Source organism: Arachis hypogaea, chromosome 3, assembly GCF_003086295.3.
Source record: "Arachis hypogaea cultivar Tifrunner chromosome 3, arahy.Tifrunner.gnm2.J5K5, whole genome shotgun sequence".
NCBI lineage: Eukaryota > Viridiplantae > Streptophyta > Magnoliopsida > Fabales > Fabaceae > Arachis > Arachis hypogaea.
The window spans coordinates 105,928,538-105,946,224 of NC_092038.1; the positions used below are offsets into that span (position 1 = coordinate 105,928,538).

Here is a 17,687-nt window from a genome sequence, read left to right on the forward strand (position 1 = left end):
ATCCGATCCCTAACCTCAGGGAAGTGTCTCTTTATATGGCCAGCCTTTTTGCATGAACTACATCTCCTCTGCTTTCCACCACAACCCTTTTTCGGAAGCTTTCTGACACCCTTGGTTTTAGCCACTAATGGATCCCGGATCGAACTATTGCTAGCAGCAGATGTGGGTGAACCATCAAATACATGATAGTCCTCTTCCAATGCCTGACACAAGAAATACCTGCCATAGCTTTCCAAAACATGCTTAATCTCTATGCTCCAAGATAAAAGAGCCAAAATGATGCGGCGTGTAACACACCATGTCGAAGCAAAAAGTCCTATTCACTATCATCCTCTTTATTGTTGACATACTCCAAAGGGGACTTCGCGTTAATTTTCTATCTCTTTAAAACCAAGCATTTTGGAACCTCCATAAGATGCCCAACCTTCATTATGAAGAACATATGACTGCATGGAACTCTGTTTCTCATCCACAACTTGCACTGGCAATCAACTTTTCTGGAATTTCTATCAAATAAGGCTATTATATGAACATAAGGATTTCCATATTCCTCAAGCGTGTATACCGTCATGTTCAAGCATCATCTTTTCATGACAAAATTGACCACCCCTACACCCTTGATGAATCCACATTTTACGATAATTATTTGCTCTAATTGGGTGGTGATGAGCGGATAATTTGTACGCTTTTTGGCATTGTTTTTAGTATGTTTTTAGTATGATCTAGTTAGTTTTTAGTATATTTTTATTAGTTTTTAGTTAAAATTCACTTTTCTGGACTTTACTATGAGTTTGTGTGTTTTTCTGTGATTTCAGGTATTTTCTGGCTGAAATTGAGGGACCTGAGTAAAAATCTGATCCAGAGACTGAAAAGGACTGCAGATGCCGTTGGATTCTGACCTCCCTGCACTCGAAGCGGATTTTCTGGAGCTACAGAAGCCCAATTGGCGCGCTCTCAATGGCGTTGGAAAGTAGACATCCTGGGCTTTCCAGCAATATATGATAGTCCATATTTTGCCCAAGATTTGATGGCCCAAACCGGCGTTCAAAGTCACCCTCAGAAATCCCAGCGTTAAACGCTGGAACTGGCACCAAAATGGGAGTTAAACGCCCAAACTGGCATAAAAGCTGGCGTTTAACTCCAAGAGAGGTCTCTGCACGAAAATTCTTCATTGCTCAGCCCAAGCACACACCAAGTGGGCCCGGAAGTGGATTTTTATGTCATTTACTCATTTCTGTAAACCTTAGGCTACTAGTTTTCTATAAGTAGGACCTTTTACTATTGTATTCAGACATCGAGGGGTAGCTATCTTCATTGTTATGCTATCTTAGATCATTGGGAGGCTGGCCTCATGGCCTTGCCTAGACCTTGTTCTTATGTATTTTCAACGGTGGAGTTTCTACACACCATAGATTAAGGTGTGGAGCTCTGCTGTACCTCGAGTATTAATGCAATTACTATTGTTCTTCCATTCAATTCCGCTTGTTCTTGTTCTAAGATATCACTTGTTCTTCAACTTGATGAATGTGATGATCCGTGACACTCATCATCATTCTCACCTATGAACGTGTGACTGACAACCACCTCCGTTCTACCTTCGATTGGGTGAATATCTCTTGGATTCCTGATTGCACGATGCATGGTTGATCGCCTGACAACCGAGTGCTTGACTGACAACCGAGCCAACCATTCCGTGAGATCAGAGTCTTCGTGGTATAGGCTAGAACTGATGGCGGCATTCAAGAGAATCCGGAAGGTCTAACCTTGTCTGTGGTATTCTGAGTAGGATTCGATGATTGAATGACTGTGACGTGCTTCAAACTCCTAGCAGGCGGGGCGTTAGTGACAGACGTAAAAGAATCGCTGGATTCTATTCCGGCCTGACCGAGAACCGACAGATGATTAGCCATGCTGTGACAGAGCATAGGAATATTTTCACTGAGAGGATGGGAGGTAGCCACTGACAACGGTGAAACCCTTGCATAAGCTTGCCATGGAAAGGAGTAAGAAGGATTGGATGAAGACAGTAGGAAAGCAGAAAGACGGAAGGGAAGGCATCTTCATGCGCTTATCTGAAGTTCCTACCAATGAATTACATAAGTACCTCTATCTTTATCTTTATGTTTTTATGCGTTCATCACCATCTCCATTTGAGTTTGCCTGACTAAGATTTACAAGATGACCATAGCTTGCTTCATACCAACAATCTCTGTGGGATCGACCCTTACTCGCGTAAGGTTTATTACTTGGACGACCCAGTACACTTGCTGGTTAGTTGTGCGAAGTTGTGTTTATGCCATGGTATTGAACACCATGTTTTTGGATTCATTACCGGGGATTATTTGAGTTGTGAAAAGTATTGATCACAATTTCGTGCACCAAGTTTTTGGCGCCGTTGCCGGGGATTGTTGAGTTTGGACAACTGACGGTTCATCTTGTTGCTTAGATTAGGTATTTTTTTCTTCAGAGTTCTTAAGAATGAATTCTAGTGTTTCAAGGTGATGTTCTTATCATCACCAAAGCTGATTGATCTTCATCAATTTAGCTCTTGAATGCAGTGTTCTGCTGAAGCTTGGCTAACCATGTCTAATTCCTTTAGACTGAAGCTTTAGACTAACATTGCATGATTCCTGGGATTCTCATTAAGAATTTTGATATCTTTTTCCACTTAATTTTCGAAAAACACAAAAAAATCAAAAAAATCATAAAATCCAAAAATTTCTTGTTTGAGTCTAGTGTCTCATGTTAAGTTTGGTGTCAATTGCATGCATCCATTCATGTGTTCTTAAGGATCTTCAAATAACTCTTGATGATTTCTTACTCTGATCTTTGAATTCTCTTGACTTGAGTGTTTTATGTGTCCCATATGCATTCTCATTAGTGTCAGTAGTATACAAACTGCTAAGTTTGGTGTCTTGCATGCATAGTTATTTGATTCTTGTTGCATTTTTATTTTTCCTTATTATTAAAAATCCAAAAATATTTTTTATTTGTGTCTTCTCAAGTCAATACTACAGAGAAATTAAAGATTCAGAACATACAGCAGAGGAATTACACAGAAAAGATGGGCGTTCAAAACGCCCAGTGAAGAAGGACAGACTGGCATTTAAACGCCAGCCAAGGTACCTGGTTGGGCGTTTAACGCCCAAAAGGGTATAGTTTTGGGCGTTAAACGCCAGAATGTGCACCATTCTGGGCGTTTAACGCCAGGATGGCACAAGAGGGAAGATTCTGTTTTTCAATGCAATTTTTTTTTCAGGTTTTCAAAGTTTTTCAAAATCAAATCTTTTTTCAAATCATATCTTTTCAATCATGTGTTTTCAAATTCAATTTCTTTCCATTTTCAAAGATACTTACTATCAATTAATGATTTGATTCAACACTTCAAGCATGTTGCCTTTTCTGTTGAGGAAGGTTTAATGTTTGAATCATATCTTTTCTTGTTAGTCAAGTTTTTAATTTTCAAAATCAAATCTTCTTTAAAATCAAATCCTTTTAAAATGTTTTTCAAATCATATCTTCTCAATCACATCTTTTTAAAACTAATCATATTTTCTTAACCACATCTTTTTCAAAATAGTTTTCAATCAAATCTTTTTGATTTCTAATTTTAAAATCTTTTTCAAAAATCACTTGATTTCTTTTTGGTGGGCGAAATTGTGAACTATACTTTTTCACAACTCTCATAATCCCCGGTAATGGCTCCAAAAACGTGGTAGCTCAATACCATGGCATTACACAACTTCGCACAACTAACCAGCAAGTGCACTGGGTCGTCCAAGTAATAAACCTTACGTGAGTAAGGGTCGATCCCACGGAGATTGTTAGTATTGAAGCAAGCTATGGTCATCTTGTAAATCTTAGTCAGGCAAACTCAAATGATAATGATGATGAACGAAAATAACACAAAGGTAAAGATAGAGATACTTATGTAATTCATTGGTGAGAACTTCAGATAAGCGCATGAAGATGCCTTCCCTTCCGTCTCTCTGCTTTCCTGCTGCCTTCACCCAATCCTTCCTACTCCTTTCCATGGCAAGCTCGTGTAGGGTTTCACTGTTGTCAGCAGCTACCTCCCATCCTCGCAGTGAAAGCTAATGCACACACTCTGTCACAGTGCTGCCAATCACCGGTGTGGTTCCCTCCCCTACCGGAATAGAATCCAGTGATTCTTTTGCGTCTGTCACTAACGCCCAGTAGGTTACAGGTTTGAAGCACGTCACAATCATTCAGTCATTGAATCCTACTCAGAATACCACAGACAAGGTTAGACCTTCCGGATTCTCTTGAATGCTGCCATCAGTTCTTGCCTATACCACGAAGACTCTGACCTCACGGAATGGCTGGCTCGTTTGTCAGGCGAGCACTCGGTTGTCAGGCGATCAACCATGCATCGTGCAATCAGGAATCCAAGAGATATTCACTAAGCCTCAAATGCTTGTAGAACAAGAGTGGTTGTCAGTCACTTTGTTCATGGGTGAGAATGGTGATGGGCGTCAATCATCACCTTCATCAAGTTGAAGAACAGGTGATATCTTGGAACAAGAACAAGCGGAATTGAATGGAAGAACAATAGTAATTGCATTAATACTCGAGGTACAGCAGAGCTCCACACCTTAATCTATGGTGTGTAGAAGCTCCACCGTTGAAAATACATAAGCATAAGGTCTAGGCATGGCCGAATGGCCAGCCTCCCAATGATCTAAGAACACAATGTCCAAATATGATCTAGAGATCTAAAGTGATCAAAAGATATAAAGATCCAAAGATTTCTAATACAATAGCAAAAGGTCCTACTTATAAGAAACTAGTAGCCTAAGGTGTACAGAAATGAGTAAATGACATAAAAATCCTCTTCCGGGCCCACTTGGTGTGTGCTTGGGCTGAGCAATGAAGCAAATTTCGTGTAGAGACTCTTCTTGGAGTTAAACGCCAGCTTTGGTGCCAGTTTGGGCGTTTAACTCCCATTTGGGTGCCAGTTCCAGCGTTTAACGCTGGGATTTCTTGAGGTGACTTTGAACGCCGGTTTGGGCCATCAAATCTTGGGCAAAGTATGGACTATCATATATTGCTGGAAATCCCAGGATGTCTACTTTCCAACGCCGTTGAGAGCGCGCCAATTGGGCTTCTGTAGCTCCAGAAAATCCACTTCGAGTGCAGGGAGGTCAGAATCCAACAGCATCTGCAGTCCTTTTTGGTCTCTGAATCAGATTTTTGCTCAGGTCCCTCAATTTCAGCCAGAAAATACCTGAAATCACAGAAAAACACACAAACTCATAGTGAAGTCCAGAAAAGTGAATTTTAACTAAAAACTAATAAAAATATACTAAAAACTAACTAGATCATACCAAAAACATACTAAAAACAATGCCAAAAAGTATACAAATTATCCGCTCATCACTTTTCCACTTTCATTTTCGAAAATCAAGCAGTGTTTTCAAAAATGTTTTCAAAATCTTTTACTTAATTTTCGAAAATTACTTCCCTCCTTCTCACATCCTTCTATTTATGGACTAACACTATCCCTTAATGCAAAATTCGAACTCCATCTTCTTTGATAAGTTCGAATTTTCTACTTCTGTCTTCTACTCTTCTTTTCCTCTGACACTTTAAGGAATCTCTATACTGTGACATAGAAGATTCCATATTTTCTTGTTCTCTTCTCTTTCATATGAGCAGGAGCAAAGACAAAGGCATTCTTGTTGAGGCTGATCCTGAACCTGAAAGGACCTTGAAGAGAAAGCTAAGAGAAGCCAAAGCACAACTCTCTTTAGAGGACCTGACCGAATTCTTCAAAGAAGAAGAACACATGGCAGCCGAAAACAACAATGCCAACAATGCAAGGAAGGTGCTGGGTGACTTTACTGCACCTACTCCCGATTTCTATGGGAGAAGCATCTCTATCCCTGCCATTGGAGCAAACAACTTTGAGCTTAAGCCTCAATTAGTTTCTCTAATGCAACAGAATTGCAAGTTCCATGGACTTCCATTGGAAGATCCTCATCAGTTCTTAGCTGAGTTCTTGCAAATCTGTGACATTGTCAAGACTAATGGGGTTGACCTTGAGGTCTACAGACTTATGCTATTCCCTTTTGCTGTAAGAGACAGAGCTAGAACATGGTTGGACTCTCAACCTAAAGAAAGCCTGGACTCTTGGGAAAAGCTAGTCAATGCCTTCTTGGCAAAGTTCTTTCCACCTCAAAAATTGAGTAAGCTTAGAGTGGAAGTCCAAACCTTCAGACAGAAGGAAGGAGAATCCCTCTATGAAGCTTGGAAAAGATACAAACAATTAATCAGAAAGTGTCCTTCTGATATGCTTTCTGAATGGAGCATCATAGGTATTTTCTATGATGGTCTCTCTGAACTATCCAAGATGTCTTTGGATAGCTCTGCAGGAGGATCTCTTCATCTGAAGAAGATGCCTACTGAAGCTCAAGAACTGATTGAAATGGTTGCAAATAACCAATTCATGTACACTTCTGAAAGAAATCCTGTGAACAATGGGACTAGTCAGACGAAAGGAATTCTTGAGATTGACACTCTGAATGCTATATTGGCTCAGAATAAAATATTGACTCAACAAGTCAACATGATTTCTCAAAGTCTGTCTGGAATGCAAAATGCTCCAAGCAGTACTAAGGAGGCTTCATCTGAGGAAGAAGCTTATGATCCTGAGAACCCTTCAATGGAAGAGGTGAATTACATGGGAGAACCCTATGGAAACACCTATAATCCTTCATGGAGAAATCATCCAAATTTTTCATGGAAGGATCAACAGAGACCCCAACAAGGTTTCAAAAACAATAATGGTGGAAGAAACAGGTTTAGCAATAGCAAGCCTTTTCCATCATCTTCTCAGCAACAGACAGAGAGTTCTAAGCAGAATAACTCTGACTTAGCAACCATGGTCTCTGATCTGATCAAAACCACTCAAAGTTTCATGACTGAAACAAGATCCTCCATTTGAAATTTGGAGGCACAAGTGGGTCAGCTGAGCAGGAAAATTACTGAACTCCCTCCTAGTACTCTCCCAAGCAATACAGAAGAAAATCCAAAAGGAGAGTGCAAGGCCATCAACATGGCCGAATTTTGGGAGGAAGGAGAGGCAGTGAACGCCACTGAGGAAGGCCTCACTGGGCGTCCACTGGCCTCCAATGAGTTCCCCAATGAGGAACCATGGGAATCTGAGGCTCAAACTGAGACCATAGAGATTCCATTGGACTTACTTCTGCCATTCATGAGCTCTGATGAGTATTCTTCCTCTGAAGAGGATGAGTATGTCACTGAAGAGCAAGTTGCTAAATACCTTGGAGCAATCATGAAGCTAAATGACAAGTTATTTGGAAATGAGACTTGGGAGGATGAATCCCCTTTGCTCACCAAAGAACTGGATGACTTGTCTAGGCAGAAACTGCCTCAAAAGAGACAGGATCCTGGGAAGTTTTCAATACCTTGTACCACAGGCACCATGACCATCAAGAAGGCCTTGTGTGACTTAGGGTCAAGTGTAAACCTCATGCCTCTCTCTGTAATGGAGAAGTTAGGGATCTCTGAGGTACAAGCTGTAAAAATCTCACTAGAGATGGCAGACAACTCAAGAAAACAAGCCCATGGACTTGTAGAGGATGTTCTGGTTAAAGTTGAAGACCATTACATCCCTACTGATTTCATAGTCCTAGAGACTGGGAAGTGCATAGATGAATCCATCATCCTTGGCAGACCCTTCCTAGCCACAGCAAGAGCTGTGATTGATGTTGATAGAGGAGAGTTGATCATTCAAGTGAATGAAGAATCCTTGGTGTTTAAGGCCCAAGGATATCCCTCTGTCATCATGGAGAGGGAGCATGAAGAGCTTCTCTCAAAACAGAGCCAAACAGAGCCCCCACAGTCAAACTCTAAGTTTGGTGTTGGGAGGCCACAACCAAACTCTAAGTTTGGTGTTGAACCCCCACATTCAAACTCTAAGTTTGGTGTTGAGAGGTTCCAACATAGCTCTGAGCATTTCTGAGGCTCCATAAGAGTCCTCTGTCAAGCTAATGACATTAAAGAAGCGCTTGTTGGGAGGCAACCCAATGTTTTATAATTAACTATTTTCTTTTGTTATTTTATATTTTTTGTAGGTTGATGATCATAAGAAGTCACAAAATCAATGAAAAAAGCAAAAACAGAATGAAAAACAGGAAGAAAAACAGCACACCCTGGAGAACGCACCTACTGGCGTTTAAACGCCAGTGAGGCTAGCTGTTGGGCGTTTAACGCCCAGTCTGGCACCATTCCGGGCGTTTAACGCCAGAAAGGGGCACCAGACTGGCGTTAAACGCCAGAAAAGTGCAAGAAGCTGGCGTTAAACGCCAGAAATGGGCACCAGCCCGGCGTTTAACGCCAGAATTGGCACAAATCGAGATTTTGCTTGCCATTTGGTGCAGGGATGACTTTTCCTTGACACCTCAGGATCTGTGGACCCCACAGGACCCCCACCTACCCCACCACTCTCTCTCTTCTTCACCCATTCACCAATCACCTCCACACCTCTTCCCCAAAAACCCTTCACCTATCAAATCCCATCTTTCTCTTCACCACTCACATCCATCCTTCATAAAACCCCATCTACCTCACCATTCAAATTCAAACCACTTTCCCACCCAAACCCACCCTCAAATGACCGAACCCTACCCTTCCCCCTCTCCTATATAAACCCTCCTTCACTCCTTCCTTTCCACACAACCTAAACACCATTTCTCCCCCCTTTGGCCAAACACAAAGCCATTCCCTTTCTCCTCATTTTTTCTTCTTCTCCTCTCTTCTTTCTTCTTTTGCTCGAGGACGAGCAAACATTTTAAGTTTGGTGTGGTAAAAGCATTGCTTTTTGTTTTTCCATAACCATTTATGGCATCCATGGCCGGAGAAACCTCTAGAAAGAGGAAAGGGAAGGCAAAAGCTTCCACCTCCGAGTCATGGGAGATGGAGAGATTCATCTCAAGGGTGCATCAAGACCACTTCTATGAAGTTGTGGCCTTGAAGAAGGTGATTCCCGAGGTCCCTTTTTCACTCAAAAAGGGTGAACATCCGGAGATACAACATGAGATCCGAAGAGGTTGGGAAGTTCTTACCAACCCCATTCAACAAGTCGGAATCTTGATGGTTCAAGAGTTCTATGCCAATGCATGGATCACCAAGAACCATGATCAAAGTGTGAACCCGGATCCAAAGAATTATCTTACTATGGTTCGGGGGAAATACTTGGATTTTAGTCCGGAAAGTGTAAGGTTGGCATTCAATTTGCCCATGATGCAAGGAGATGAACACCCTTACACTAGAAGGGTCAACTTTGATCAAAGGTTGGACCAAGTCCTCACAATCATATGTGAAGAGGGCGCCCAATGGAAGAGAGATTCAAGAGGGAAGCCGGTTCAATTGAGAAGGCATGACCTCAAACCCGTGGCTAGAGGATGGTTGGAGTTTATCCAATGCTCAATCATTCCCACTAGCAACCGGTCCGAAGTTACCATAGACCGGGCTATCATGATTCATAGCATCATGATTGGAGAAGGAATAGAAGTTCATGAGGTTATAGCTCAAGAGCTCTATAAGGTGGCGGACAAGTCCTCTACCTTGGCAAGGTTAGCCTTCCCTCATCTCATTTGTCACCTCTGTTGTTCAGTTGGAGTTGACATAGAGGGAGACATCCCTATTGATGAGGACAAGCCCATCACTAAGAAGAGGATGGAGCACACAAGAGACTCCACTCATCATGAGATCCCTGAGATACCTCAAGGGATGCACTTTCCTCCACAAAACTATTGGGAGCAACTAAACACCTCCCTAGGAGAATTGAGTTCCAACATGGGACAACTAAGGGTGGAGCACCAAGAACACTCCATCATCCTCCATGAAATTAGAGAAGATCAAAGAATCATGAAAGAGGAGCAAAAAAGACAAGGAAGAGACATTGAGGAGCTCAAGCACTCCATAGGGTCTTCAAGAGGAAGAAAGAGCCGCCATCACTAAGGTGGACCCATTCCTTGATTTCCTTGTTCTTTATTCTTCTATTTTTCAAATTTCATGCTTATGTTTATCTATGTTTGTGTCTTGTGATCATTAGTATCTTAGTGTCTATGCCTTAAAGTTATGAATGTCCTATGAATCCATCACCTCTCTTAAATAAAAACGTGCTTAATTGAAAAAGAAAAAGAATTGCATGAATTTTGAATTTTATAACAGTTTAATTATTTTGATGTGGTGGCATTACTTTTGTCTTCTGAATGTATGCGTAAACAGTGCATATGTATCTTGAATTTGTGGTTCATGAATGTTGGCTCTTGAAAGAATGATAAAAAAGGAGACATGTTACTGAGGATCTGAAAAATCATAAAAATGATTCTTGAAGCAAGAAAAAGCAGTGAATACAAAAAAAAATAATAATAATAAAAATCCGAAAAAAAAAGAGAAAAGAAAACGAAAAAAAGAGAAAAATAAAGAAATAAAGTTGTGATCCAAGGCAAAAAGAGTGTGCTTAAGAACCCTGGACACCTCTAATTGGGGACTCTAGCAAAGCTGAGTCACAATCTGAAAAGGTTCACCCAATTATGTGTCTGTGGCATGTATGTATCCGGTGGTAATACTGGAAGACAGAGTGCTTTGGGCCACAGCCAAGACTCAATAAGTAGCTTTGTTCAAGAATCATCATACTCTACTAGGAGAATCAATAACACTATCTGGATTCTAAGTTCCTAAAGAAGCCAATCATTCTGAATTTCAAAGGATAGAGTGAGATGCCAAAACTATTCAGAGGCAAAAAGCTAAAAGCTCCGCTCATCTAATTAATACTGATCTTCATAGATGTTTTTGGAATTCATTGCATATTCTCTTCTTTTTATCTTAGTTGATTTTCAATAGCTTGAGGACAAGCAACAATTTAAGTTTGGTGTTGTGATGAGCGGATAATTTGTACGCTTTTTGGCATTGTTTTTAGTATGTTTTTAGTATGATCTAGTTAGTTTTTAGTATATTTTTATTAGTTTTTAGTTAAAATTCACTTTTCTGGACTTTACTATGAGTTTGTGTGTTTTTCTGTGATTTCAGGTATTTTCTGGCTGAAATTGAGGGACCTGAGCAAAAATCTGATTCAGAGACTGAAAAGGACTGCAGATGCTGTTGGATTCTGACCTCCCTGCACTCGAAGCGGATTTTCCGGAGCTACAGAAGCCCAATTGGCCCGCTCTCAACGGCGTTGGAAAGTAGACATCCTGGGCTTTCCAGCAATATATGATAGTCCATACTTTGCGCAAGATTTGATGGCCCAAACCGGCGTTCAAAGTCACCCTCAGAAATTCCAGCGTTAAACGCTGGAACTGGCACCAAAATGGGAGTTAAACGCCCAAACTGGCATAAAAGCTGGCGTTTAACTCCAAGAGAGGTCTCTGCACGAAAATTCTTCATTGCTCAGCCCAAGCACACACCAAGTGGGCCCGGAAGTGGATTTTTATGTCATTTACTCATTTCTGTAAACCTTAGGCTACTAGTTTTCTATAAGTAGGACCTTTTACTATTGTATTGAGACATCGAGGGGTAGCTATCTTCATTGTTATGCTATCTTAGATCATTGGGAGGCTGGCCTCATGGCCATGCCTAGACCTTGTTCTTATGTATTTTCAACGGTGAAGTTTCTACACACCATAGATTAAGGTGTGGAGCTCTGCTGTACCTCGAGTATTAATGCAATTACTATTGTTCTTCCATTCAATTCCGCTTGTTCTTGTTCTAAGATATCACTTGTTCTTCAACTTGATGAATGTGATGATCCGTGACACTCATCATCATTCTCACCTATGAACGTGTGACTGACAACCACCTCCGTTCTACCTTCGATTGGGTGAATATCTCTTGGATTCCTGATTGCACGATGCATGGTTGATCGCCTGACAACCAAGTGCTCGACTGACAACCGAGCCAACCATTCCGTGAGATCAGAGTCTTCGTGGTATAGGCTAGAACTGATGGCGGCATTCAAGAGAATCCGGAAGGTCTAACCTTGTCTGTGGTATTCTGAGTAGGATTCGATGATTGAATGACTGTGACGTGCTTCAAACTCCTAGCAGGCGGGGCGTTAGTGACAGACGCAAAAGAATCGCTGGATTCTATTCCGGCCTGACCGAGAACCGACAGATGATTAGCCATGCTGTGACAGAGCATAGGAACATTTTCACTGAGAGGATGGGAGGTAGCCACTGACAACGGTGAAACCCTTGCATAAGCTTGCCATGGAAAGGAGTAAGAAGGATTGGATGAAGACAGTAGGAAAGCAGAGAGACGGAAGGGAAGGCATCTTCATGCGCTTATCTGAAGTTCCTACCAATGAATTACATAAGTACCTCTATCTTTATCTTTATGTTTTTATGCATTCATCACCATCTCCATTTGAGTTTGCCTGACTAAGATTTACAAGATGACCATAGCTTGCTTCATACCAACAATCTCTGTGGGATCGACCCTTACTCGCGTAAGGTTTATTACTTGGACGACCCAGTACACTTGCTGGTTAGTTGTGCGAAGTTGTGTTTATGCCATGGTATTGAACACCAAGTTTTTGGATTCATTACCGGGGATTATTTGAGTTGTGAAAAGTATTGATCACAATTTCGTGCACCAGGTGGATTTTATCAACCTTTCTTGAATTTATCCATTGAAATAGCAAAGTTTCATGATGTCTTCCTAATTTGTGCTTGAAAGTGAAAACATGCTCTTTAGACCTTTTTATTGCTAAATTTTATTCACTTTGATCCCATTTGGTGCCTTGATGCATTTGTGAAGTGATTTCATGTTTTCAAGGCAAGTTTGGGATGAAGAAGTGAAGAAAGAGCATCCAAAATGGGAGAAATCATGAAGGGAATGAATTTTGGAAGCTACTGCAAAGATGCGTATGCACAGTGATGCGTGCGTACGCACAACGGTGACTTCGTGCAAGGATGCGTATGCACCAAATGTCATGTGTATGCACGATGGGAATTTTGCGCAACTGTGCGTACGCGCCGTGGGTCGTGCGTACGCACGACTGCATGCACGTGAGCTCATTAATGCAAATCGTTGGAGGTAAATCTTGGGCCTCCAAAACCCAGTCCAACTCATTTTCTGAAGCTATTTGAGGCCAAAGTGAAGAGGAATGAAGGGGGAATTAGGTTTAGCTTTTACATGTTTTTCTCTTAGTTTCTAGAGAGAGAAGCTCCCCCCTCTCTTTAGAATTAGGGTTTTTTAGTTTAATTTCTTGCAATTTCTACTTTTAATTTTTGTTTTCATTTACTTTTCCTTGTCATTTATTGTTATTGCATCTTTGTTCTTTCCTTCTATTTTGTTATTTCATTTCTTTTGTTCTTTTATGTTTATGACACTTTATTATTTTAATTTACATTTAATGCAATTTATGTTTTATGTTCATTTATTGCTTTCTTTAGTTATTGTTATTATTTTCTTACTTTTGGTAGTTAGATTTTATTTTCTATGCAATTTAATATTATTTTATTTTCATGCACACCAAGTGTTTGATAAAATGCTTGGCTTAGTTTTTACATTGTTTTCATCCACTCTTGGCTTGAAATTGATGACTTTGGTGACCCTTGAGTCATTAAAGTCTATTCTTGTTGATACATTAGAGTAGTTAGTTGATTTGGTCGCCATTGACTCTATGTGACCCTAAGTGTTGACATGGGACTTATGGATTGAAATCAACTATGCCTATTTGACTTATCCTCGATGTAGGATTAACTAAGTAGGATTAACTCTTCATAATCATCATGTGTTTGTGGTCAATGGTTAGGATAGGTAGCCTTAGCTCTCAATTACTTGCCAAGAGGACACTTGAAGTTTCCTTTACTTGCATTTAATTGCTTTGACTTTTATTGCTTTGATGTTTAATTTCTTGCATGTTTAGTTTCCACACTCTTGGTTGAGAAATTGGGTGTTTGGGTGAAATTGAGTTGTGGATGTCCATTCCGCTTTGTGTGAGGATTGTTAATTGGTTTGGTTTCTCTTGACTCTAAGTGACCCACTAGTGTTGACTTAGGACTTAGGGATTGGAATCAATTATGCTCTTTTGCCTAATTCTCAAGTAGGATTGACTAATTGGGATTAATTCCATACAATTCCCAAGAGTCCATAACTAGGATAGGAATCCTTAATTACCCACTTCTTGCCAAGAGTCCTTTTTAGTATTTAATTTCCATTTGCATTGCTTTTAATTGCTTTCCTTTTAATTCCTTGCATGTTCATTTAATTTCTTCCCATTTACATTCCTTGCCTCTCTTGAAATCCCAATCCCTCATTTCCTCCATAGCCAATGATTGACACTTAATTGCAACTCCTAGGGAAGACGATCCGAGGTTAAATTACTCTTGATCTCGGTTACTTTAATTTGAATTTAACATTTGATTGTGAGAATTCATTGTTGGTTTGGACTATGCTACCAATAAATTTATTTTTGTTTTGATTGATTCCAAACTATACAAGAATTCTCATCATTGTCAACCTCTATTTGTTTCCTAACATCACTAAATATTTTCCTAGTGTATACCCTTGTTGCATAGGTTTTTATGGACATCAGACAAGTAGTAATCACTGTAAAATTCAATTAAATTGTAATTAATAAATTGATAGTTAATAAATTAAAATAAAAGTGAAGATTTGGAAATTTAAGATTTATAATTTGAAAAAATAAAAATATTTAGAATATGAATTAAAATGCTAATCTTAAAGGTTTTGATCCAAAATTGAGCCAACGGGCTAAAACGAGTGAACCGAACCCATGTTGATCCCAAGCCCACATATATAAACTCCCCAAAGTCACTTAGCACTTCCCATTTCAGCATGAGAGAGAGAGAGAGAGAGAGAGAGAGAGCACCGTGAATTGAGAAGAGAAGAAAAACCAAAGGTTTCACTATTCACTTCCAATTTCAATTGATCATAACTTTTGATCCAGAGCTCCGATTGACAATTCGTTTATGGCCATACATTCATATCAAAATCCTCTTCAATTCTATCCAAACAAATTAGTAAGAATATCAAAATTCCTTGTCCATTTCTCTATTCCTTTTAAAATTTGCATTTTTGGTAAAGTGGGTTTTGAAATCTTGTGATTTTGGTTCATTAAGGGTGCTCTAACATAGATTCTAAGTGGATTCCATTCCAATATTCAGTGGATAAAGGTAAGAAATACTTTTTCATGTATTCATAAAATTTTATAAAGCCCTAGTGATTGAATAACGTGTATATTATGTGAAAATAGTGTAGATTGAATATGAGAGGCATTTAGTTGATTATAGGTGGTGCTTGAGCTTGGTGGATGTAAACTTGGAGCTTATGCTTGGTGAAATTCAAGAATTGAGGGTTTGATTTTGGCTTCCTAGAGGTACGGTTTAAGTTTCATTTAAATACCATGTAATGTGACATGAAGTCCTAAACTAGATGCCCTTCAGAATAAGATTGAATTGTTTTATTGGTTGGAATTGAAACGTTATAATAGATGAATTATTAAATTTGATTTTGGTTGGTGATTAGTTGTTTATGATTTATGAATTAAATTGGTGAATTTTGGGCCAGAGGCTGTGAAAGGTCAGCTTTGTAATTTGATGGAATGCATTGAATGTTTATGCTTGAAGTTGAGATGATGATTATGTAACTGAGTATATAGAAATTTGGTAATGAATTGTTAGAATAGAGGAATTAATGAATTGAGATGTGATAATGATGAATTAGAGTCGTAATGCGTAAATTAAGTAGGCTTGAACTTAGTTGAAAGTAAAGAAGTGATTTGGGATAGTTGGGAGGTATTAAATCAATGTAGAAACTAAAATGGCTTATGAACTTTTTGGAAATTTGGCAATTTCTGTTTTTGGATAGTTTTTAACCAACTTTCTTTTTTTGACACATAACTTCTAACAAATTCTCTAACGTCCAATACGATGTAACACTTTCATCCATGAGAATCCCAAACCCAAAGATAGTTGTTTGCTTGTGGTTGTTTGAACAAAAAAATATTAGAACCGGTCGCCTATACTTGTTCTTCTTATACGTAGAGTCAAAAGCCAGTACATCACCAAAATATTGGTAATTAACTCCACTACCTCCATCAGCCCAAATTAGATTCCCTAGTCTTCGATCATTGATTAAGTTGTATCTCACAATTGACATGTGATTCGCAATAGCCTTACCCTCCAGATACCCTATAGTAGCGTTCGCATCATCGTCTACAATCTTTTTACGTCGACTTTTGTCAGCATAGTTATACGCATCATCTTTCAAAAACCTAACCAAAGAGTAGCTACCAGCCATACCCGCCATGTAACCAACTATCTTCAAAGTTGAGATCCCATGTACATTCATTCTATCTATTTGAGATTTTGCGACATTCGCCATACTACAGTGATCTGCAATCATGTGAACCATGCTAACATGAGTTAACTCGTGGTTGAGCTCCAAGATAACCTTCCTGACCTTCCAAGTTTGTTCGCTTTTATTAAGATATATTGACATCTTCGCTTCTTAATTGGTCCATGTCTCAGGTTTGTGAGCCCTCCGTCTATCAACTTTATTTGTTATAGTGTTTGGTATCTCTCAAATCTTTCCTATTGCAAAAAAAATATATATCTCACCAAATTACCTTCACAATCTTTCCCAGAGTCACCATTATGTATCCTAAATCCATTATACTTTGAATATACCCTATAAAACTCATACACATCTTTCATAGATTACCCAAACCTTTTCATTATATCCTCTGCGCTCATCTTACCAACTAAACCGACATTAGTATAATCATCCTCCTCCACATCATCACTTAAACCCTCCTCCTCATCATCATCATCAATGCTTCGTGGTGTAACTCCATAATCATATTCCATTTCTTCATTGCCATTGCAATCACTTTCAGTCTTTCCAATTTTTCCAAATCCATCACTAGAGTTAATTGCAAACTGCAACTCCACAAAAGAAAAAATACGTCGTATGCATATATTTCTAATGGAAATTTCCAAACACATAATCATATCTATGTCGTATAATCATTTTTAAATAAACAACACTAATAAAAATGTTATGACTCTTAATTCATTGACACTAAAATGTAACCCACACTTAACATTCTAATTACTACCTTCAAATTAAAAATCGACCCTGGTCTTTTACCAAATTCATTAACAAATCCAAAACAAACAACTTAATTAAAACTACAAAATGCTACAAACATTATGTCGCCATATGTTTGCAGTTTGGTCGGGAAATCCCCTGCCTCTCTCCCTCTATCCAATTCTTTGTTCATGGACATACCCTTTAACAGTGACTTTGGCAACCACCACAACATCTTCCTTTAACGATGATGACGCCACCGCTGGCTCAATGATGCTTAGTGACTGCTACCCCTTAATAACTATTGGGAAAATTTTGGAGGCTCCTATGCTATTTTCTTCTCCAAATTCTCATTTTTTCCTTTTTGTTCTAGGAATTTGTGCTAACCCTAACTGGTAAAGAACGATGCCTTAATATTTTTTACGACAAATAAATAAAAAATACATAAATGTGACTTTTTTAGTTTCTAAATATTTTGCATTACAGATCTACTGTGACAAAAAATACAAGGTCCACTAGTGTTGAATAAAAAAATAATTTTGCAATATTAAATGCATTTTTTAAACTATTCAAAT

General features: G+C 39.2%; 1 non-coding gene across 1 annotated transcript; it reads right to left on the bottom strand.

Moving 5' to 3' along the window:
• Positions 1 to 6,211: 6,211 nt before the first annotated feature.
• On the bottom strand, positions 6,212 to 6,319 carry LOC112793398 (small nucleolar RNA R71). The gene has a single exon (XR_003198091.1). It is a non-coding gene; the product is annotated as a small nucleolar RNA R71 (small nucleolar RNA).
• Between the last annotated feature and the right edge of the window lie 11,368 nt (positions 6,320 to 17,687).